This window comes from Battus philenor, unplaced genomic scaffold (assembly GCF_028537555.1).
Source record: "Battus philenor isolate CCGP_79_NKW_IND1 unplaced genomic scaffold, ilBatPhil1.0.hap1 SCAF_7, whole genome shotgun sequence".
Classification (NCBI taxonomy): Eukaryota; Metazoa; Arthropoda; class Insecta; order Lepidoptera; family Papilionidae; genus Battus; species Battus philenor.
Window position 1 is genome coordinate 15,732,463 of NW_027181737.1, and position 25,693 is coordinate 15,758,155.

The window sequence follows — 25,693 nt, forward strand, 5'->3', positions numbered from 1 at the left end:
AAGTCTCTAATTCATTTGTAACAAACTGAATTCGGTTTTTTAATAAAATGCCGCAATGCATTTTTGGAATGCCTATTTACAAAATTCAAAAAGCTTATTATTCAATAAACAAATATTTAAATAATAACAATTCTTGGCTGATTATTTAGATGTTGCCTGATTATTTAGATTTCATTTAAGCTATATCTGATAAAGTTTATGTATAAATCTGCATAAAACTTTATTAATAGATGTGTTGTTGTGAAGTTTCTATCTACCTCTTCTTTACAACTTTAACATCTTGCGAAGCAGAGTAGAGTCAAAAATAAAATACCTTAAAAATAAATATATAATAAGTTGATGATCAATAAGAGTTCTGTTAAAAATCCTAGTGGTCATTTAACGAATTTTATATTTAGCTTTTTATCTTTAACTGGTGAAACCTTTTTAAAATTTCCATTCTCTGTTTAAGCCACTCGAATTAAACAGCGAATATTCTAATTCTAACATCGTTAAAAAGCTCGTTCTGCGAATACGACACGTACTCTACCACTAGAAAAGTTAACGAATGCAGAAATATGTTATTACTTGCAGTTGGTTCATTAAAAAGTTTCATTAATAGCAAATTTATTTGATGTTGAAAATCGCATTGCACAGCGATGTGTAGTGCTATTCAAATGTTTTTTTTTTTTATATTAAATTACGTATGCTATCCAGTCCAGCCAGTTATAAATATAAAAACAATTTGATTTCATTACGTCACAATAAAGAAAAAAGATATCAAGGTTTTTTGTAAACCCAACTTTTTTTTGGGTTCAAAACTGTGTTTTGGTCAATGGTCAATCCTGCAGCTGCGTCGTTACTACTAATATGTCAACCTTTATCTAATATTTCAAAATAGAGGTGCATTTTCGTAACTAGGTGACCATACCGCAGTGAAAGTTCGACATCAAAATTTCGTATAATTATTAGTGTTAGTATAATTACGTACACAAGCGAAAATATTTATTCGCTGGACATATATAAATATAAGTGTCTGTCTAGTCGATAAACTTTATCATTTGTTTAGAAGACCAATCTACTATCATATTAAGGTGTGGCCACTTGAACCTATATAAAAAGAGGACCCCAAAAAAAACCTTCTAAAAAGTTGTCACATGTTAGCCCCAGGGTCCCGACCGACACAAAATTTCAATGGTCTTCGAGCAACAGCATTATAACTTATGCGCGAGATAGAAACTTTAAGTTTGTTATTCCCGCAGGTGTACAAAAGAGCAATAACTTAAATATAGACATTTCATAAAAGCATTCACGTCTTTTTTTACTACCTGTTCCTTCTTCTATGTGTAGGGCAGGTTTCAACTCGGGTAAAGTATTTTGTTATACCTTTATTTCACTTTCTCCTTAATCCTTTTAATCTCTTATATTACAATTAATTAATATTACAAATTCCTTTTGTCTTTATCAATCTCTATCGTTTTTCACATTCAAATTCCTAGACCACAGTTTTGTAAAATTTTTTTGATTTTGTTTACATTACAATTTTTGATATATTTTTATCTAGTTTCATTTTAACGTATTGTATTTCAAATAAGATAAAAAATCTATTAACTCTTACATTTTCCACACTTAAAAAGGTAATTACTAAATAGAGTATATATGGGGAACTGGAAAGTAATGTCGTTTCTGTCGACGTATTTTAAAGAAAAACTGATTGATTTTTACCGCACCGGCATTGAAAATTTATACACTAGATGGCAAAAGATTATTAACAACTAAGGTGAATATATTGTTGATTAGAAATAAAAACGTGTTCAAAATATAATCGTGTGAATTTGACTTAAGACAGCGACATTACTTTCCGATCCCCCTAATAGTTGCGTAGATGTAATGTGTGGTTGTATTTTATATCACTAAATCTCTACCTGACGTATTAGATACGAATCAAGTAGAGATTTGGCCGTCTTGAATGCCTTTACATCGGAATAACAATAGCATTATCTTTTTTTCTTTTCTAGGAATATCAGGTTTTGTCATTTCCAAACATTTCTGTTTATGACAATCTCGTTTCATTTCCAAATTATCCGCCGAAATAAAGGACGGACGAGATAATTCCAAATGAGTTATTTCCCGGCATTGCGTATTTCCGTGTTCACCGCGTTTATTACGAGCATCATATATTTACGTTTATGTAGATATTTTGAACTTTTAGTTTTTATAGTTCATGTTCTATTTATGTTATTATTCTACACTAGACTTCTTAAATAGTTTAACCCTTTCCACTCCAAGGCTGTTATGTAGCATCGATAAAATTTAATTGAATTATAGTATCTTGCGATTCTAGATGTTTCATTCATTGGTGATTCAAACATTTGAGTAACAAAAATTTTTCCTGTTTTAAAATTTTCCGCAAAAAGAAGTAATACACCATGTCGAAAATCACTCGACAGTGGAGCTCGTGGAACAAAATCAGTGTCGAGTGACACTCGACATTGGAGTGGAAAAGGTTAAGTAGTCAAGTCTAGTCTAGATCTGGGTCTAGATTAACATATGAGAAGAATGTAAGAAGTGTCCCAATTTATGTGATAGACTTACCAATTTATTGATTACTGGACTACTTAAATTATTTTAGCTGTAGAATCTAGTCTAAATCTAGATTAATGTAATCAGAAGAATATCAAAAGAGTTGCAATTTATTATGGGGATCGGAAAGTAATGTTGCTTTTTTTAAGTTAAAATAACACGACTACATTTTTAACAAGTTTTCATTTCTAATGAACAATATATTCACCTTCGTTATTAACAACCTTTTGCTATCTAGTATACAACGTGTTCCAAGTGCGTAATGAACTAACAAATGACAATCAAATATCGACGTGCGCAGAAATGACATTACTTTCCGGTCCACCTAATATTTGAAAATAGAATCAGATGGATATTTCTTATAATGGCTTCCTACATCCTAAAATTGCGAGGATTTCAAAATAGAGCTTCACCAGCGGTCTTATTGCAAATCTATCGCAGAGGCCTGTGGGCAAGGTACCATTGAAATGATGATAATCACGACATATTAATGCATATGACGACTGTTATTATAAATAGAGTTTTATATAAATTGTAAACAAAAATACATATATTTAGCAATTTTATTTCTAGGTTAAGTTCACATGATTCGTTTTATATGATTGTTAAAATTTTATTCAAATCAGTAACAAAAATGTACATTGGTTTCAATTGATCACAGGACTAATGTTTCCCTGTATTCCTAGAATTCTCTAAAAAGTGTTACAATGTACAATAGACATAATTAAGAGTAAGTGAAAGAGTCGAGCAAGATCCTAAGCTTGTCATGAATTAACGAATATAGGTTTAGTAAATAAAATAACTAGAAATAGCAATAACAATAAATATAAAAATGTTAATAAGATCGAAAAATTTAGTCAAAACTGTGATAATGTAACAAAATGTGATAATGTAGCAAACTGTGGTCTAGGAATGATATTTAATGGAACCAGGCGTTACCTTGCGGAAGTCCATCCTAAGTAAGAAAAGGACTAATATTTAACCACTTCCGCACATGCAGTGGTAGTCGTGCGTGTTTGACTCTGTGTTTGGCACTAATCGGTGTAACATAACTCCTGAAGATGTCCCGTGGAGAGGTGAAACACGTGTTGGTGGTGGCGGTTGTGTGATTCGCATTGTTTGCCGCATACGCATTTATCAGCGGGCTGGCGGCGCATAAGCATGTGCGGAAGTGGCTAAATATTGGTCCTTTTCTTATCTAGGAATGATGTTTAGAGGAGAAGGGTGATAAACGGACGACGATTTGAATGTAAATAAAGATAGAGATTTTGAAGGTAAAAGGAGATAATGAAATAAAAGAATATATTTTATTCGACGTGTATATTTCCTGTACCGATATATGATAGGTGGGAACGAACGGTCCCTAAAAAGAGGGGCCACGAATAAAAAAACATAGAATTAAAAAGAAAATAAACAATGTTGCTAGCACAATAATTACATTTAATGTTGCCAATTAAAATTTAATTTCGCCAATATTTTTATTTATATTAGTTATATGTATTTAATTATATTGCAATATATTTTTAAATATCCATCTATAAATAGACATTATTTTACAAATACATTATATTTGCATTTAATAATGATTTCACATCTTTATAATATATACGGTCATTGAACATATACCTGTAGTAACATAAATTCTCCCTGGATAAATGTTTCCGGATTACCTTCCGCATCTTGATCTATGTTGTAAAGAAAGGTCGTCCAACAATCTTATACGTCAAATAAAGAAATAAGTCGAGTGTACTTCGCCTCGGTGTTTGGTTTATTCGAAGTATTTATCCTTATGAATAACGCAACCATATGAAAATAACGGCATCGCTACGCTGTCGAAAGTTATTGCTTGGTCAGTCGAACTTTTGTATGTATTTATTCACTCATCGAAAAATGTGTTATAATGGAAATCATGTTTTTCACACGTTTCATCGAATAAGGGTTTTAGGGATATGTATATATATATATATATATATATATATATATATATATATATAAAAAATGAAATTTTGATGAAGTAAATAAAAATCTTCTTAGTTATTAAAGGATTTACTAGATAGTTAATTTTTTCTAGGTTAGACAGCCTTTTTTGAATAGCTTCTGAATATATTGTATAATAATTTCAGAAGCCATTGTGAATAAGTACACCTATTATCAATATTTTTAAAATAAATTTCTTATCTTTTTCGGCTATAAAAGTCTTAAAATTTTAGAGATGCTGTCATTATTTCAGTAAATACTTAAGTTTTCATTTACACATCCTGTACATTTCTTGTTTTTATTTTTTGCAGTTTACATCTCTTAAAAAGACTTTCTTCACTTTTCTCATTAATTAATAAACCAAGAATTTTAATAACTAATGTAACTTTTTACTTAACCGCATTGGCTTCTGAGCGGCTTATATATAAGCGAGGTTTCGATCATATATACATATATATATACATAAAACATTCCGCTATTGTCTGCATGATTGCAATAGTATCCTCTGCAAGAGAAACCTACCTTAGCGAGTTAATATTTAAAAAAAAAACTATGTTGTAAACCATTAATATGTTTATCGAATAAACACTAGTGCATTACAAAGTATTGCAAAATGTATAAATAATGTTTAATTCAAATATTTAATTTTAGATGAGACATTTTTCTTCCTTTGTTTAGTGACATCTTTCGGCGAAACAATGAAAACTGCATTACTGTCTTGTCGATTTGGTAACGTGGAATTTTCGATTTTTAAATTAACTAAACAAGTTCTTAATAAATCCATGAGAAACCATATGATTTCTATAATGCTTATTATTGAACCACCCAGGCATAGTCCAAATATACCACCCAAATTAGCTGGAATATTAAAAACATTTATTAGTAAAATAGTGTACTACGACTATTTTTACTCTGTGCACTTATTCATATTGCTATATACTAAATTATTTTAAAACTAATTAAGTTCAACTAATTTTTTAATTAAAAAAATGTACAAATGATTTACTTATAATCTTGATATAGGAATATTAGATTTATTATTGGTAGACAACATATCTGAATACACGTAAGGATTATTTTACTTGCTATTGAAAGATTTTTACTTGAGATACAGTTTTGAATTTACAAACATGGAGAGATTTCTTTTCATCAGATTGACGTTCACTGACGCAAATGTCACCTATGATGACGACGATGCAGACCTGAACTATGTTGTCAGTTTACTTGTGAAAACATTGTGGCATATTTTCACTGTCTTCAATATAATAATACTTTGTTAGTCCTAAATAATATATAACTATTTAATGGAATCAGGCGTTACCTTGCGGAAGTCCACCCTAAGTAAGTAAAGAACCAATATTTAGCCACTTCCGCACATGCAGTGGTAGTCGTGCAACAAAGTGCACCGCCCGCCAGCCCGCTGATAAATGCGCATGCGGCAAACAATGCGAATTACACAACTACTATCGTTAAACCACTCAACACGTGTTTCACCCCTACACGCGGCATCTTCAGGAGTTATGTTACACCGATTAGTGCTAAAGACAGAATCTAGTTGTAAACTTATAAATGTAGTATTTCTTTAATACGCAACGTACTACAGAACCTTTCAGTCTCAGCTGCCATTACTTGCATGAGCGATATACCACACCCACTGCAAATTCAGACAAGCAATTCTTCGAGCCATGTCGGTGATCTTGGTTATTTGAGTATCCCCTTTTTTCAGCTAAACTCCGAGCATAGCCATAACCATTGTTCTCTAACTGACCTTGACCTTCTTATGTGGCCCGTCATGATCACGTCACGGAACCATATATAACCGTATAAATTGAAATAGACATTAATAAATAAATAATGACATACCCAGCATCTGATCCCAGGTGTAGAGGACTTCGCGTCTGTATTTCATGCAGCTGTTGTCTTCGAAATGGACGGTGATACGACTGTTCAGACGTTGACCGCTTGTAAAATAAAATATGTTTAAATTTAGAACATTTTATAGCGCGGTATTAAAAAGCGTAAATAGATTTATAGCATTAAAACTGCTTTTATGCCAGTTTTATAAAAACGCTAGTAGATTCCAGAAAAATAGAGATAATGAAAGGCGATTTGTAATGATAAAATATCAGCTAAAAGTATTAACGAATATGAATAATCTGTCTGCCTGTTTGTTCCGGCTAATCTCTGAAATGGCTGAACCGATTTTATCAGGACTTATAGTGGCAAGTAGCTGAGGTAATAAAGAGTAACTTAGGCTATTTTTATTTGGCAAAAAATTTTTTTTGTTAAATTTCACGCGGCCACTCTTAGTATACAATAAAATTAGATAACTTTTGGTAACTTAAATTCACACATAATTTTATTTATACACACAGAAACTCACATAAATATCATACAAGGTGATTGGTTATGTAAAAGGCTTTTAGGGGTGAATGTATCGATTATTTATCAACATATAGCTTTAAAGCTTTTACATCTATTTCCAATGACCATGTTGTGGACACTTTGAAATATTATATTAATTAAAATATTCTATTATAATGCGACAAGTCAGTGACCTCTGACAAGAATAATTCTACAGGGGGTTTTAAAAGGAAGTGTTTCGAATTTTAAAAATGCCTTTCTTACTATATTATTATATCATTATGTTATTAAGTATATCTGAAATCATTTATTTTTGAATAGAGCGTATTTCATTCTAATTGACAGCAAATAGGCTATTCATTATCCACTTTAAAGTTAATGCACTTAAAACCAAACATCCTGTATAGGGAAAGAAAAACTCTATAATAATGTTCAACACATGTTTAATAATTTCAATATTAATTTAGTTTATTTGCTAATTAAAATGTACGGTTTAAATAATGAGTCTGTCTTTGATGTGAGGCTTGTTTCCAACTATGTGATTTAAATGAATAATAAAGCAAAAAAAAATTATTAAACCACCCACCTGAGAATTCTGTCTTGTTTCAAATATTCAACTTCTGTTTCATACTGTATGTAATCGCAATTTTGGTAGCATTCTTTATATAGCACAACATCGCGGACATTTCCCTGAACATTATCTGCAAGTATCAAGAAAAAAAAAACGCTATAGCAGGGATCAACAACACGCGGCTAGCTAAACATGTTTGTGCGACCCGCCAAGCATTTTTAAAATTGAATTTATTTTATCGACTTCATTCAATATTGTTAAAAAATTAATTACAATTGTAGAACATTCTTAATCAAAATGGTTAATTGCGATCATCAACTAAAATTATATATATGTTCGTAATAAAAAACAATTCCAAATTTTTTTAAGTATATCCATTTTTCGTTTTAATCTTGTTAATTTTTATTTTATAAAAAATAAATCTTTTATAGATTATTTATGTGTTACTTTATTTGCCGCCCGAGAAAAATTACAAAAAAAATTAAAACTGGCACGTCGATTAAAAAGGTTTCTTACCCCTGGTCTATAGTACATTTGATTGCTAGCTCTATTTATTGAATAATATGACATAAAACGACATTAACTGTTATGTTAATAGTCTGAATTATTATCTAATGTATGTATTGTGTTAAATTTCATTGTAATTTTTACATAAAATATATATTTTTAACTTCATACAACTGTCAAAGCACCAGTCAAGGTTGATTGATAGATAATATCTATGAATTATACAAGATGATTGAATATACATAGCTTAAAAGTGGCGAATGTATCACTCATTTTTCAATAAAAAAAGTTTTAAAGTTTTTACATCTGTATAAAGTGGTTACTCTGAAACGTGTTACATTATTTTGATACATTTTAACACATTGATACAATTTTCATATCAAAATATGACATTAATACAAAAATGATAACAATATAAAATGACGTTTTTTTGTTTATGTTAAATAAGTGAACGTAAAAAAATAAATATTTATGTTAAAGGGTCATAAAAAAGCAAACAGTAAATATAATCATTATTATTCCTAATAGATTCAGGCGTTACCTTGCGGAAGCCCATCCTAACTAAGAAAGTGACTAATGTATAGCTACTTCCACTATGCAGCAGTAGTCATGCAATAAACATAATTTAAATAAATTCAAAATAAGACAGTTTGAAATCAGCCTGCATACAGCGTTCTCTGACTTTATTTCCCATGCAACATTTGTTCTGTTCCCTCGCTGGACTGTGTTTACTTTCGTTTATTTACGAAACACTTAAATAATACACTATCAAGTTATCTAAATTGTAAAAACTTAGTCTATCTTATTCGACTATGAAATAATAAAATCTAGAGTTAAACATACCCAAAGTCTCGTATACACATATAAGTCGACTCCAAGAACACGGCGGAAGTTCTTCGACGTTCAATGTTGCAGCTGAAAAGATAGGAATAATTTTAAATGGAATCAGGCGTTACCTTGCGGAAGTCCATCCTAAGCAGAGAGACTCTGTTTGGCACTAATCGGTGTAACATAACTCCTGAAGATGCCCCGTGGAGGGGTGAAACACGTGTTGAGTGATTTGACGGTGGCGGTTGTGTAATTCGCATTGTTTGCCGCATGCGCATTTATCAGCGGGCTGGCGGGCGGTGCGCTTTGTTGCACGACTACCACTGCATGTGCGGAAGTGGCTAAATATTGGTCTTTTTCTTACTTAGATAAGAGTAAGTTTTATGTTAATAGGAGATACCAAAATTAAGTAAACAATTCTATGTATGATCATCAGTCGTATAGCCTGGAAAGGCTTTCTTTGGTGATCCACAGACAGTTCGGTCAGATCCGGATCATGTCCACAATAGTCGGAGCAATATACTCCGGCGCAGGTAGCCTTACAGTTCACTACAATTTTTCCAGAGAGGGTCACGATTTTCAAACACTTTATCTCATATATACTCTCAAAATAAACAAATTTTTTTTATTGAACACCACTAGCTCAGTGGTAAAATCTGAGACTCACGATCGTAAATCACAGGATCGATACATTACACCACAATACATTATAATATAATTCACACTTTTCATTAATTATATAGGTTTGCCATTGTTTATAAATAAGTTTCCAGATATTGGAACAGCGTCATCTAGGTGTCTTAACAGCACACTGACGATTGCTCATTGGCATGCCAAGCGTGGTGGTTATGGTATACCCAGAGATATCTTTAGGGGAGGCCTAGGAATTGCAGTGGGCATTTATGGTCTGAAACGACGGCGACATACTATCAAAAATAATAAAATCAGTAATAATAAATGACGTATTGAGAATATAGTAAGAAAATGCGTTTTATAAATACTAGATTCGATACATGTTATAATTAATCATTGTTTACCGTCTGTGAAAGTGTTGGTATCTACTGTCTTTGGGGGAGACCTAGGCCTTGCAGTGAGCGTCTGTGGCCTAAAAACAATCGGGTTCAATGAAGTAAAATCGTACAGTGAAATCTAGTAATAAACCAAGACGATAAAAATCTTTTATTTTAGAAATTCGTATTATTTCGTACTTTTGGCATCATTTTTCTTATCCCGTTTACAGATTACGTTTCACGATTGAAAAGGTAACAAAATATCAAATTCAAATATTAACATTTATCCGTGTAACAAAACGTTCAATGAATCTTTTGAGTATATTTTCTTTTAAATTATTATAACGAAATGTAAACATGACCAGTAACGCTTTGAAATTTATTATATTTAAATAATTTATTATTATAAAACTTATACATTTACTTAAAATGAGATATTATATTATGTCGCAATATATTTATTACTTTAAAATGTCAAGAATGGATACTTTCTAACCTAAAGTGTGCACACATGATATTTAAGTTTGTTTTTAAACATTACTATATTATTATATTTATTTAAATCGTTGGGTAAGTTATTGTACAACTGTACTCTAAGAAATACAGTTTTCTTTCCGTAGTTTGTTCTGAAAGTAATTAATTTTAGTTAGTGTCTAGTTACATTATAACTATGCAAGATATTTTTTATTGTACGTGTGTGTGTGCGTGTGCATGTGTATGTGTGTCTTTTCAGGGTTTTCCACTGGCTCAACCCGCCTGGCAAGAGAGGCTATAATGGCATATTCTTATATAGACTCAGGGTCATTGTGAATAAGTACCTTTTGAATCTGGGTGCTTCATCTTCGACCCATAAAACTTCTATAAGGCATAAAAGAAAATATCGATACTTAACCTATAATTTTTTTTTAATTTAAACCGAAAAGATATTGATTTAGGTTGTACATGTGTTATTCTGGGCTATCTAACTTACAATCATAGTTGAAAGGTAAACATCTGCATTGTTCGACTATTTTCTTCATAACTAAGTTCATTATACAATTTTGATACGAAGTGGCTCCGGAAGCAGAATCCTGAAACAATACTTAGAAGCTTATTTTACAAAGTATGAATTACATAACTTAGAATGGACTTCCGCGAGGTAACGCCTGATTCCATTAAATATTTAAGATCAGCATGCCAAGCTGAACAGGCGCGTTTATACATCAAATTAACCAAACTACATCGGGTGGCTACTCAAAACGTTTGGTTTAACCAACAATGCAAGCGGTTGAATGTAGTTCCAAATTATATTAATATCCGTTCCAACACGGTCAGCCATGCGGCTAATATGGCTATACGCAAGGCTCAGAAGGCCTGGTTAGAGGCGGAATCTCGTCGGTGGTTTAAGATTAGAGATAATCTAAAATTACATCTGAAAAAACTTAGCGTGTGCGGAAGTGGCTAAATATTGGTCCTTTTCTTACTTAGGATGGACTTCCGCGAGGTAACGCCTGATTCCATTAAATGAATTACATAAGATAGTATTGCGAGAATATAAATATAAATAAATCTTAGTTCACTTGACAATCTATACAATGCTAACACAACGGCAGCGACAGCGTTTGAACATGAGTTCAAACTCGAAAGAATAATTTTCTTCAAAATGATTGAGGTGTAAAATTTTCAACTTACTGATTTGAGAAAACATTTTCTGTTTGCTAGCGATAAAGCCTTCGCATCAGCAGATGACTCCATCAGCCACACCGCGACGGTGATGTCAAAGTATGCCGCCGGCGTCACGGAGATGGCGCTGTCCAGAATTGTTATATCGTTCGTTTCGTCGAAAACATATATCTGAATTTGTAAAAACACATATACACTGTAAAAATAATTTATTAATGTTAACGTATCTAATATTAACATATATATGTAAAGAAATTTTACATTGAAATAGATCGATCAAATTTTTTAATTCTAGAATATCTTATGTATAGTTGGTTAATAAGGCAATGATAACCTTCGTTTAGTTTTATTAATATTTAAATAAATATCTAAGATATAAAATTCTCGTGTCACGGTGTTCGAACTTGAACTCCTCCAAATTGACCGATTTTTACCAAATTTTATATGCGTATTTAGTAGGTCTGAGAATCGGCTACTATCTATTTTTCATACCCCTAAGTGATAAGGGTGGTCCACCCCTAAATTTTATTTCTAATTTTTTTAGACAAATTTTTTGGTTTTTATTTTATTATGATACAGCATACAAAAATACATACAAACCTAAATTTTCACCCCTCTACGATCAACCCTTATCTTACATTTGTTAATTAAAAACTTTAATTTTTTTTTGCATAACAACGTTTGCGGGATCAGCTAGTATTTAAGTAAATCTATAATTATAAAATCGATGCAGAAATAATGCAAAATATTTTCTTCTAATTCTAATAATATTTTCTTATCGAATATAAACAAAGCTAGGAACAGTGATCGTAAGGTTGCAGCTCGATTGACGGCATACAATCTTGTGTAGTTCCCACTTTGTGCATAATTATGTAGGATTGCATCTGCACACTAAGAAGTTTCCAGACGATGAACAGGAGCGTCCTCTGCGTACCATAATATCAAACTGCCAGCGTGGCGGTTATTGTATATCCTCTAATAGATATCTATGGTGAAAGCCTCTAGTAATATGCACTGACATTCTTCACTTGTACGTGTTCAATTGCTATCTTTGTGCGAACACAGCGATTGGATCACGATTGACTAAGTAGATCCTTTGTAAAGTTCACGGAACCATCTGTGGTCTCATCACCGATAAAGTTGTAAAAGACCTGAAGGCTAACAGCGGAGATGTTATCAGAAACGATAGTATAATACAGTCAAACTTAGGCAATTGTTGTGGTATGTATGCCGAGTCGAACTCACAATCTAGGTAAGCCTGGAACAGGTCCGCTTTGACTACGTCCCCTGCGACACCTACAACTATTTCTTATATTACAATAAGTCCCACATCTGGTTAATCTTATAACACCACGCGACGTACTATACTTATCAAATAGTCTTTTTTGTCTCTCTTACACACACACACACACACACACACATATATATATATACACATACAAGTTTTCAATTATTCCTTGTAACCAGTCTCGGACTATAAGCAGACTTATTCCTTTACCTTTGTCTCGTTTTTTTGTGGCTCTCGATATTGGGGTCGTGTATACACTCACACACACACATATTTATACATAAATAAATGTATACATGTATATATATAAATGTGTGTGTGTGTGTGTGTGTATTTATTAATTGTATATATATTTTAATGACAAAATCAGTCAGATACACATAGTAGAGTCAAAGATATATGTGGAATGTTACTCGAAATGGAATTTGAAGCAAATCTCACTTCAATATATTTTAAACATTAATTAAAGTGTCAATGAAGATAATAACATGTTATTATCTTCTTTGACTCTTTAACATTATTTTTTTCAACCAAGATACCATATAAAAATATACTTAATTGAAATATAATCTAAACAACATATATTACAAAGTTAAATATACTGTTTGCGAAATCCTTTTTTCCCTATGTATATATATATACATCGGGAATATATATATATATATATATATATATATATATATATATATTCCCGTTTCATATATATATATATATATGAAACTAATGATTTTTTGATAAAGTGTACCGTAAAGAATTGCCAGCAAATCATATGTATACTTTACGTCTTTAAAGATTTTACATCTGTTACCAATCACTATGTATAACACCATACGAAGCTTTCAATTCTAGGCAAGTAAAAAAGGGTAATTACCATTACGTAACTGTCATTGAGATCGCCTGTATTAACAGTGATATCCAGAGCTTCAGTCACGTCTGTGCTGGCCGCAAAGTTCGTGTTTGTTTCTGCTTGCGACCTTAAGTATAAATGAAAATTACGATGAATTATTTCATTAAACTGTTTTATAGGGAAACAAAGAAAACTTTCTTGTGTTTAGTGTTTTGTTTGCATTAGGTTTTCTCTTCTTTTATCTCTCAGGTAATTTCGAACTTTATTCAAGTTAATTTTTTGTTTTTATTTATTGTTGTATTAATAATTAAGTATTTAACAATTTACAGCCTTATGCTCTGGTACGATCGATACTGAAGTCGAAGAAATATCAACCGCCGGAGATCGTCACATCAGTAGTGGTCACACAAGAAGAAAGAGAAAAGAAAAGTCCTATTTACATACAAAGTTCGGTTGAAAAAGTATAAGCATATTTTAAATTCACACTGCCAGTAAATCATTTAAATATGGAAGAATGTCCTTCCTTTTCGTATCTTTCCGTCAAGCGGAAGTTGGCAGGCAATTGGCATATTTCGTTCTACTTTGAGATCGGTATCTATTTGAATTATGTATAAGTTTTTTTAGTTATTATCAATGTTGTTTTGTTATATTACCTAATTGCCTTTTTATGCGGATTTTGGTGTACAATAAAGATTAAATAAATTAATAAAAATCGACCTTATGTCATACAAAGCAGAGTATTTATTGTTACCTACTTAATTAAAAAGCAGGCCAGTGTCCAAAATACAAATTATTAACATTTCAGATGCCGGTCTCGCGCTGGCGCGAGACGACGGACGTACGGTAAGTAGCCGATCTCGCACCGGCGCGAGATTCCTACTGTCAAACTTATATGAGCCAGTACGGCGGCGGCATCACGCCAAGCAACATGCTAACATGTTGGCAACGTAGCGTCAAAAAATTGAATCTTTAACACATCAACACTCTCACCTATTTGAATAGAAGGGATCGATGTTCAATTTTATGTATCTACTTTATTCAAGACTTCCTTCGTGAATTTATTTTCATCGTATCAGGGGGACCGGAAAGTAATATCGCTTAAGTTAAATTTACACGGCTACATTGTTAACAAGTTTTTTTTTTCTATTCAACAATATATTCACCTTCGTTATTAACAACCTTTTGCCATCTAGTATACAAATCAATGCCGGAGCGGTAAAAATCAAACGGCTTTTCTGTAAAATATGTCAACAGACACGTTACTTTCCGATCCCATAGATAAGAAAACTAACACAAGTTGAAAAATGATATTTTGATAATTCTGTTTTCAAAAATAATCAATTGATGTACTTTTAAACAATTTGATTACGTATTCAAAACATAAACCGCAATCCACCGATTGAAGAAAAAAATTATACCGTAATGGTTATAAAGGGTGGCGCAAAAGTAATGTCATAATGTGAAAGTGCCTTAATTTTAACAAACTGTGCCAAGCATCTCTGTGATACTATATTGTAGATATACTCCATCGCTTATTGAAATCTAATTCTTTATATATCCTCATCATAAATGTCAATGTACAGTAACATTTTGCGCCATTTGTAAAAAATAAGTCACGTTCACATTATGACTTTACTTTGGCGCCAGCTTTTATTTTTTTTTTATTATAAAACAGAATCTAATATTAATATATGCATTAGTTTTAGGAAAAACTGTAATGTTCTTTATAGGTTTTTATTAAACTAGTTACAACATACAATAAAATTTTTACTTACCGGAAATATGTTAAATCGAATTGACAGCAAAAACCAACGAACGTGAACCTCGGTCGGAACATTCTAGAACAATTCACCGGCTTTGCTCTCCAAACGCATTCTTCTATTAATTTCTCGCAGGGTTTTTTGAACTGAAACATTTTTGAAATTGTATTTAAATATGTTTTTGTTAACTCACTTTATGGTAACAATTTTTAAATGATAACAAAACCTAAAAATTTGTACAGGCGTAAACAAAGAATTTGCCGGGAAGTGGAATACCAGCGATAGAGGACTGAAGCTCGTGTTCGAAGTTCTTGGGTTTGATTCCCAAGATTCTCTTACGTATTATTCACACGTGCATTAATTATATTGGACTGCTTACAAACACGTTTTCTACAGAAGCACTTTCCTATGCTTACTACCATAATACCACACTTCTATCACCAAATCGCCTACCAAGCGTAGCGATTATAGTATATCTTCCATCCTTAGGGTAAGCCTGTGCCTTTTCGACGTCGCGGGAGTTTAGGGTGGGGGCCCTAAACTCCCATTAGCTTCAATGACTCTGAGGCGGACGATGGTTCGATGTGGTATCGAACCATTGTGATAGCACCACGAGGATTTCGGGTAGAACCATAACCACAACCATGAACCATAACGCATACCCCGGGACGGGCTATCTAGAATAGTACAGCGCGAGGGAAGACCATGTGGTGATCCCTGACCGGGAGATACCGCGGTTCCCGTACAGCGCAGAGGGCGATCACCGGAGGAGTTTTAGTGGGTAGGAATCCTACATACCCCTGTCCTCCCCCCAGAGGCGGAGCATCTTGAAAGTTCGGAAGATTTGCCCTCCGAAACCAAAAAAAATTCGACCTTGACTTTATTATGGTAAGCATCATATTATAGAAACAAAGAAACTGTTAAATATGTACGGACACATATACAAGGAATAAAAACGAAAGTTATTATAATATATATTAATATAATCTATGATATAGTACCTCCAATCTAAATGGTATTATAATTTATTTATTTCTTTGATTTTTGTTGTACTTATTTATCTTGTTATATAGGATGATAGGGAATAGGTGTAAAAACTTTAAAAGCTTGAAAGTGTCGTCCATTTACTGTCAATTAAAGTTTGATACATCCTATTAAAAAAAATCATAAATAATAAAGAAATGATTATATAGTATGATAAAGCATTCTAAAAATCAGATTATAAAATGATAAAATTAGCGATTGTTTGCTTTCTTACCCTGTACACTCGTAGATACATATATATGTCGTCAAACCTTGTTACGGCTTATCTCTTTCTGTGCCATTAAGCCACGAAATACGCAAGGATATGTTTGTGTTTTAGTAGGTATGTATGTATATTATATTCAGCCAGTTTTTAAATTGCATTTATAGTAAAACAATCCACAGATTATGAGTTAGTGTTACCTTGGACGATTTATTTAACTATATATCCAAAATTAATTTCTTTGTTTACATTCCTTTTAAGAAAAGAAAGCTGTTTAGCCACTTTTCATGCGTAAAATAAATCAAATAAAATCTTTCAAATATGAAACAGATGATGGATGATTGAAAAAGAGTAAAATGATTATTTTTTCCGAGTTATTATTATTATGATTGCTATAACAATAATACTTAAAATTATGTTAATAATAATTATAATGATGATGATATTAAAGAAACCACTCCAATTATTATTTTATTGCTTTAATAGTGCTTTCGGTTTTTTCATATGATGCCTTCACGTACAGAGCTGTGTTAAATATCTTGACATGACCTAAGAACTATTGTAAACAAACGCTTTGCTAAAGTTGTGTTTTTGATTTTTAAGGGAAATTTTAAAACTAGCCAACTCAAAATGGAAATGTTTTGATGTGATAGTGGTTTTATATGTATTCAGTTTCTAGGGCCTCGAGAGACGACTTTGATAATGTAGAAAGTCGTTGAATGAAAGCCACTTCCGACCGCCTCCTTTGTTTTCGACGTAAAACTGGCTGAATCATTGTCAATTGTTATAAAAAAAAAAAAACAAGAAAAAACTTTTAAAACTTACCATGTCCAGTAAAATATGATACGAATACCCAAGGCTTTCTAATACGTTGTGAATTTTACCAACATGAGGTGTTACTTCGTAATTTTTTTGCTTTACATCTGTTATGCTGCGAAAAAAATCCTCTATTTGATCTGCTCCAAATCCGCGTAGATGACTGAAAAACATCAACAGAGATATAAGCTTTATAGGTTTTTTAGTTGTTTTATTCATTTATAGTTTTATAGTAAAATCTTTCTATAAACTTATCTCTTATTCAGTCTATATCTGATAAAGCACATATGTATAAATCTGTATTGTTAAACTTTATTAAATGATCTAATGGATTCAGGCGGTATTTTGTGGAAGTCGATCCTAAGTAAGAAAAGTACCAATATATGGCTACTTCCGCCATGCAGCAGTAGTCGTGCAATAAAGTGCACCGCCCGCCAGCCCGCTGATAAACGCGCATGCGGCAAACAATGCAAATTACACAACTAACACCGTTAAATATCGCTGTGTTTGGCACTAATCGGAGTAAAATTACTCCTGAGGATGCACCGTGGAGGGGTGAAACACGTGTTAACAACACTGCTGCATGGCGGAAGTAGCTATATATTGGTCCTTTTATTACTTTATTAAAAGATGTGTCCTTGAGGAGCTTTTTCCTGCTTCTCCACAACTTTAACATATTTTAAAGCAAAGTAGAGTCAAAAATAAAATAATTACATGACGATCATTAAGATCATTAATTTTCATCCTCACCACATCCCTTCTTCATCTTTGTGCTTATACCACACTATACTACGTTATCACAGTTTGTAAGATTATAACAGTTTTGACTCATTTTTTTATTTTATTTTAATTTTACTATTTGTTGTCATTTTGATTTAAATTTTTATTTTTATACAAATATAGCTATTTTATTATCTTTTCTTATTTAGAGTTCAACTCCTTATGTTTCACCATCTTAAACTATATTCTTTACCACGGCAAGGAAATAATCGTCTTAAAATGAACGCATAGGAAAAATTTGTTTTATACTTACAGAATTTCTTTGATATTGTGAGTGTTGGGAGTATAGACCATTTCAGTGTCGCACACGCTGACAGCTGGAAAAGGTATTTTCGCTGTCGGGTAATGAGTTGTCTCTACCTGTGTTATTTATTTAATTAATTTACGTATAGAATATATTGTCGCTATATCCGGGTGGAATTTGTTCAAACTGAAGCTTTGAGGAAATCTACAAACACACATAACAATTTATCTGTAGCCTTAGTAGTTTTCTGGACTTTTCTTCATCGAGCTACATTTTAAATTAATAAAAAAAATCAATGTTTTAAATATTGTTTTACATTTGTATGCTTAAAGCAAGGCTTGTTACGGATTAAAGTACAAGCTAAGCAAGAGATAACAACTATTTTTTAAACTTTTCTTTGACGAGTAAGCTGTATGGAAGACTGTGTTAGCATTCGACATCCTTTACTAGAAAAAAAAACTGAATAACGCGAGGGACGTCGGATGGTAATAGAGGCAGTTGTGAGTTAGGCTGCGTGGGAATTGCTGCTCACCAGAGCACTAGCTCAGACTCACAGAGGCGCCAAATCGACTCTTAATAAGTTTAACAATATGCTTAGCGTTTTGTACAAATTTAAAAAAAAATAAGTCTCAAAAAAATGAAACTATACTGCCTATGAGGGTGCCGCAATAAAATTAAAACTATCTATTACAAATAACTACACATCATCAGAGGTATATCGCTCGTGCAACCAAGGAATCGGCTGTATTCGAATGTTGATGCGCACTGTTAGCCGTTTTTTACAGCTTCATCGGTCTCAGGGCTCGCGGATTTCGGATTCGCTAATAAACTAAAAAAATCAACGTCAGATGCTTCACCTTACGTATTGTATTAGCTAATTGTTACAATCTGAATCGGTTTTAAAACGCGCCACTCGCGTGTCTGTGTCTTCAGTCTTCTCCCAGCTCCAAGGAACCAGTAGACGTGGTGCCGTTAGGCCCCACTAGATGTACCGACACATAGCTAAGGTTGCAGGAAGACAGACATTTGCTCCTGGTGTGATTATCCAAATAAATTGATGAAACATAATATAAACTATAAATCTACATACTTGTCATTATAAAGCATGGTTGCACAGACTTATTAAGACTAGGGGCCACTCGGGCAAATCATGAACTGATGGCGGGCCGGCCGCCAGAAGTATGGGTAATTAAATTTTTTTAGTTTTATTCTGGAATAGAATTCAATATTTTTCGAATGTACGAGAGTATTATTTTTGCTGTCGGCGGGTCACCAGTATTCGACCGGCGGGCCGCGGTCTGCGCATCCAGGTTATAAAGGTATGAAGTTGTAAAAATAAATCAAAATAAAAAAATAAATCAAAACATAACAAAGTTTAAACCTGCGTATTCTGATAGTAAGACGAAGAATGTAGAGTGATGAATAAAGGAATTATTAAAAAAAAATTAAAGAGAAGGAAAAAAGAAAAGAACGCAAATAATAAGATACGTAAAAATATTTTGTAAAAATAGTCCCTGTGCACTCGAAACAGGAGAAGTATGAGTCGCTCTCAAAAATCTTAATTGTAAATGTTACCGCATTGGGCGTAATACCTATAAAATTATAATTAGATCTACACCAATACTTTGCGTCGTGGTTACGTACCAAAAAAACACGACGCAAATTGAAACGCCGCAAAGTGAATTAAGATTTCCTATAGAAAACCACGTAAAGAACGAAGATAGGTTCCAGGGTCACGGAAATACTTTTTTTTTAAAAGAAATTGAACAAAGTAAACATTTAAAAAACAAAAATAATACATAAATTGTAGTAATATTTACCCTTTTTGTAACCAGCAACAACACGTAAAAATTTATATAAATTTATTATTTTCTTTAAAAAAAAAGCACAACACACTACGTAATTGAAACTGAACTCTTAAAATTAGCAAAACAAAGTGATTATAAAACTGTATTCAAGTTGCGTTGATTTTTAGTTAGAAAGGGAATCTCCGAGTTTTGATGGCATGGCGCAATTAGAAACAAAAGTGTCGCCATCTTTTGGAAAAAGAGAAAATTTCCAAAAAAAAAATTCGAACCCAAAACAACGCAACCTCGAAAATCTAACGACGCACAGTGAAAATTAGTACTAATTAAGCAGCGACGCAACTTCGAAAAAAACGCAAAACGAAACGACGCAAAGCGAGGTATTGGTGTATTATATTAAAAAATAGATGAATTTAAATCTTAACAAGTCTGTACTCACCACAGTAAAGGTTGGATCAATAATAAACTTGTCCCAAATCATGTGACTTAGAAATCCACATAGGCCAACGCTCGAAGCGAGAGTCAAACACCAGAAGACGTACACCCATATGTTAGCGCTACTATAGAAGTAATAAAAACCGTGCAGTGTACAGTGTTTGAAGAAATCAGACGTTTTTCTTATTAAAATCTGCTTTAAAGGTTTATTTTTCGACATCGTGAAGTTTCACACATGAAATCCGCATATAGATAAATAATTAAAACGAAAAACTTCGTTAAATTTCAGATAAGTCAAAAAGCTCTGCGATATGTCAATGTCGAAGACAAAATAATTACTCCACACACTCAAACAGTGTATAAAGCTTATAATTTCTAAAACTTTTTCAATTTGTATAATTGAACACATGAACTTTATATTTCCTAAAAGCTTCATAATTTCGGGTGACCATTTGCAGGTCGTATGAAAACTTTGGACCCAGGCCGCTTTCAACCGATTCTTTAGGGGAGGCCATGTCCAGCGGTGGATGTATTATATGGTTATTGGCAATAAATATTTATTGTAGAGACTCATAAACAATGAAATCCCGCAATTTTCGAAACGCGTTCCGATCAAAAAAGATCTCATGAAAAGTTGTTTCAATAGTTTTTGTGGATTTTTTACCAACCTATTTAATACACTAGATTCGTTATTTTTAAAAAAAAAATCTTAAAGAGCATAGAAAGGTTTAGTACTTTCGATTTATTGATTTAAAAAGAAAAAAACAGTAAAAACTCCTTTTTCGCACTTACTTCATTCGCATTTTCACTAACCGCGGTTTAAAAAAATGCGACCCGATTCCTATATTCGTGGCTAAAAAATTCTTAATTCGCAGATCTGTTTAGTTAATTCATAATAATAAAAGGATTGTAATAGGTATCCAACCCAATATCCTTTGTAAATGCCGTCATATTGCCGTAATAAAAAAAGTTATGTAAAAATGTTTTATTCACAACGCATTGAAGAAGGGACTTCAACAAGCATTGGAAACGTGACATTTAAAAATCTTAGTAAAGTTTAAAGAATTACAAAGGAGGTTTGCGATTTCTCTATGAAAATTGGTCTAAGGAAAGAAGTCATATTTTTAAGAGGAAAATTGATAATGCGACTGAATTGAAGCTTTTAAAAACTGCCAAGCATGAGAAAATTACTGAATTTTTTAAACCATTGTTTAAATCTTATGATAATCAATCAAAATGTTTAAAATCTTCAATTAAATAGTCTTTTTATTTTAATTTTGTCACCTAGGAACGTATCCTCTATAATTCTATATAAATTACCCTTCCGTATTCAGAGTTACAGCATTCGCGGAATATTTATAGAAGATATACCCCGAGAAGTACTTACTTCATATACTTATGTTTTTACCGTTTTGGTATATAATTTGTTTTTGGAAATCTCATACGGATAAAACTGTTAACAAAACATTACAACACCTCTAAGTTCGTAAAACTTTTTCGTTCATTTATATTTTCATTTCTACTAATAAACTATAGTGTTTGAAACATAACTAGGAAATATCTCTATAGTTTCGTTCAACGTCGACAGATGGCGCTAGTTGTTCGTTAATGTGTAAAAGGGACATCACGCGGTAGAGTCGACATTAATAATGAAGATTTGACAACGAAACGACATATATATCAATTTTATTATATTTATGATTTATAAGATTCGATTTTATTATTATCATAATTTTAGCCGCAGGATGACCACTGCTGGGCAAAGGCCTCTCCCACAGATTTTCAATGGAGGAAGCAGGCATCTAGCGTGGTCCGAGGACCATAACGAGGTCGTCTGTACCTCCCGTTGTTGGACATTATTTATTATAAGTTGACCTCATGAAAGACATTAGTGTTTTTTTTTAATTCATATTCATAAACCCATTTGTCTTAATTAGGATAATTTGAAAGTTTTGTCAAGTTTTTAATCACACCATTCCGAACTTTGGTCATCAAATACACTCAGGGACATGTTTCGAGGAACGCCCGAATATAGGGCCAATTTTATATACAAGGAAAAATATTTTCATAACTTTAATAAACGTTTAATTTAATTTCTTGTCTTAGATATAATATACTAAAATATAAATTAATAATGATTGCTTCAAATTGACAATTGAATTAACACATACAACCAATAACACTGCGTTGAGATTATCATACAAAGGCTTGTTTTTGCTAGGGAATTTCAATGTTACCAAATTATTGTTACACCCTGTATTTTGTTTCAATCTTAAATTAATAATTATATTGTACCAAACTCTTGCCCAAGCAGATAAACAAGTTCTCATTAGTCAGGTTCAAACACGCTCACATTGCACCAGGATCATGGACTAAAGAGCGAGGCCGTCGACGTAGTTCGTGGAACAACAGACACTCTTGGGCTGTATAACAGAGTCCATCACGCGGTGGTAGTAATATCACGTCACACGAACTCGTGCGTGTATTGCACGGACGAGGCTCAAGATGCGATCGCAAGGTTCATCGGTGTAAATACGGCAACCGCCGCACAGATATTGGCACAAAACCTGAGTATGGCAATATGGAGTATGGATGAGAAAATGGTCAAAAACGTAATCTTATAAACTGGACATTGTTAGGGCGTCGTTAAGATTGATTGTTATACGGGAAAAAATCTGACATAATAAACATAAAGGCACGGATGTTAATATCTGAATAATTTAGATTTTAATAATAATATACATTTTTTTAATATTCCCTGTTATTGGGATTTCTGTTTCAACCCCTATCTGGTTTGGGATAGGGTTGGTTTTATCTGCAGTAATTTTTCTATTTTCAAGCGTTCCCAGCTTAACCCTTTCCATTCCAAGGCTGTTATGTGGCATCGATAAAATTTAATTGAATTATAGTATCTTGCGATTCTAGAATATGTTTCATTCATTCGTGATTCAAACATTTTAGTAACAAAAATCTTTCCTGTTTTAAAATTTTCCGCAAAAAGAAGTATTACACCATGTCGAGTATCACTCGACAGTGGAGCTTGTGGAACAAAATCAGTGTCGAGTGACACTCGACATTGGAGTGGAATGGGTTAAGTTGTCGCTTAATGAATGAGATGGGGCATTCCTCATAATCTCATATTTTTTTACACTTCACGCCGCGTCGGTGGCCAGTTGATCCACCTTCTCATTCCCCTCCGTCCTCACGCGCGCTTTTACCAAATAATAATATATTGATAATTATCTTTTCACTACATCCTTTGAAATACGTCAATGAGTTTGTAAAGTTTTAATGGAAAGATAGAATGTTCATCGTACGAAACAAATTTTACGTGTAGTCATTAGTAAAGGTATAACTTAGACCAAAGAAATAAAGGAAGCAACACGAGCATAAAAACGTGATAATTAGAAATTCTCTTTAATTTACCGGTAAGTGTTTTTACACGTGATATTTTTATGTCATTATTGTGGAATGGAATACCTTGTAAGATTTTTGCGGCTTACTTACTATGAGATGCTAAGAAAACTTTGAAATGTTTATTTTAATTTTTTGATTTCGGGCTGGTAATGTTTTGAAAAATCGTAAGTTCTTTTAACTGCGTATAATGTTTGTTATTTGTTAAATGGTTTTTAAAGCAAAAAAAAAAAAACAAAAATTAAAAGCAATGATTTTAATTTTATGGCCAATTAATAAAACAATCGAGAACCTAATTAGATAAAACAATAGAAAAAACCGATAGAAAATTTATAAAAAAAGTTAGTGATTTTTTGGTTCTGAATTTTCTCTGCTGAATTTACCATTACTGAATAATACTTCAAAAGGAGAAAAAAAAAATTGTACTTATTATAAAATTTTATTAATAGTACTAGAAATATATAACATATATTATTAATAAAAATAATATAGGGTAGGTAATATAGGTTAGAGATAAAGAAAGACTTATGCAAGAAATAGATACAAAAATAAAATAAAAAGAATATTAGAATTTGTGACGGATGAAAAAAGAGAACAAAAGATCGTGAAGTATGAAAGAAGAAATATATGTCATATAAAAAAAATTATCCTGATACTTGTAATGCCCCGCCTTAAACATGGTGGGGGAACCTGAGGCTCCCAAAACCGAGGGTTTAAAAAAATAGCATAACGTCAATCACATCATATGTAATGAAACTCCTGCTTTGGATGCTGTCATTATCTCCAAGACATACCATCACTAGAAAGAATCCCACAAGAGTATCACATGATTGAATTTCACGTTTTGTTTTAGCATACCAAAGGTATTTGCTATAAAAATGCCCAAAAAGAGAAAGACAGAAAGCTTAGTGGAGTTAACATCAAAAATGCCAACAATCACTGCCTTGCATGGAACGAATCAGTTGACATTTTTAACTGGCAACAAACAAAATATCTGGAAGCTACTTATGATGCTTAACATAGTTTTAACCATTGCTTTTATATATGCCATCAAGAACCGATATAACAATGATCAAATAGTGACAAGGGTAAGTTTTTATTAACTAAAAATATAAAATAATTATATCATTTTTATTAAATGTAACATTAAAGATATGAGGTAAAAACCGGATCAAAGAAAGTCTTGAAGGCTATACCGGATTTAAATTATTTCGACAGTTTCTAGAACTGAAAAGAAGCGTTGGTAAGAGTACATTTTATCAGACGGGGATTACTTTATAGGTGATGACGTTGATTTAGAAGATTAAATTTAAATAAATTTAAATTTTATTTACAAATTCACCTTACTTTTTGATCACAGTGTTACATCCGAGCCCTACCTCACAAACTCAGAAACTAACGAATAATAAATTTAGGCAATAAACAAAAAGCAATAAAAAAATTGTGATAAGCAGAACTATGATAAAACTGTAATATTTTTGGAAATGGAGTAGAGTGATAAAAGGTGATGGGTGAGAAGATAAAAAGAATGCTAAAGAAGTGAAAGAATTTATGATGGGTAATGGTAATGGGATAGT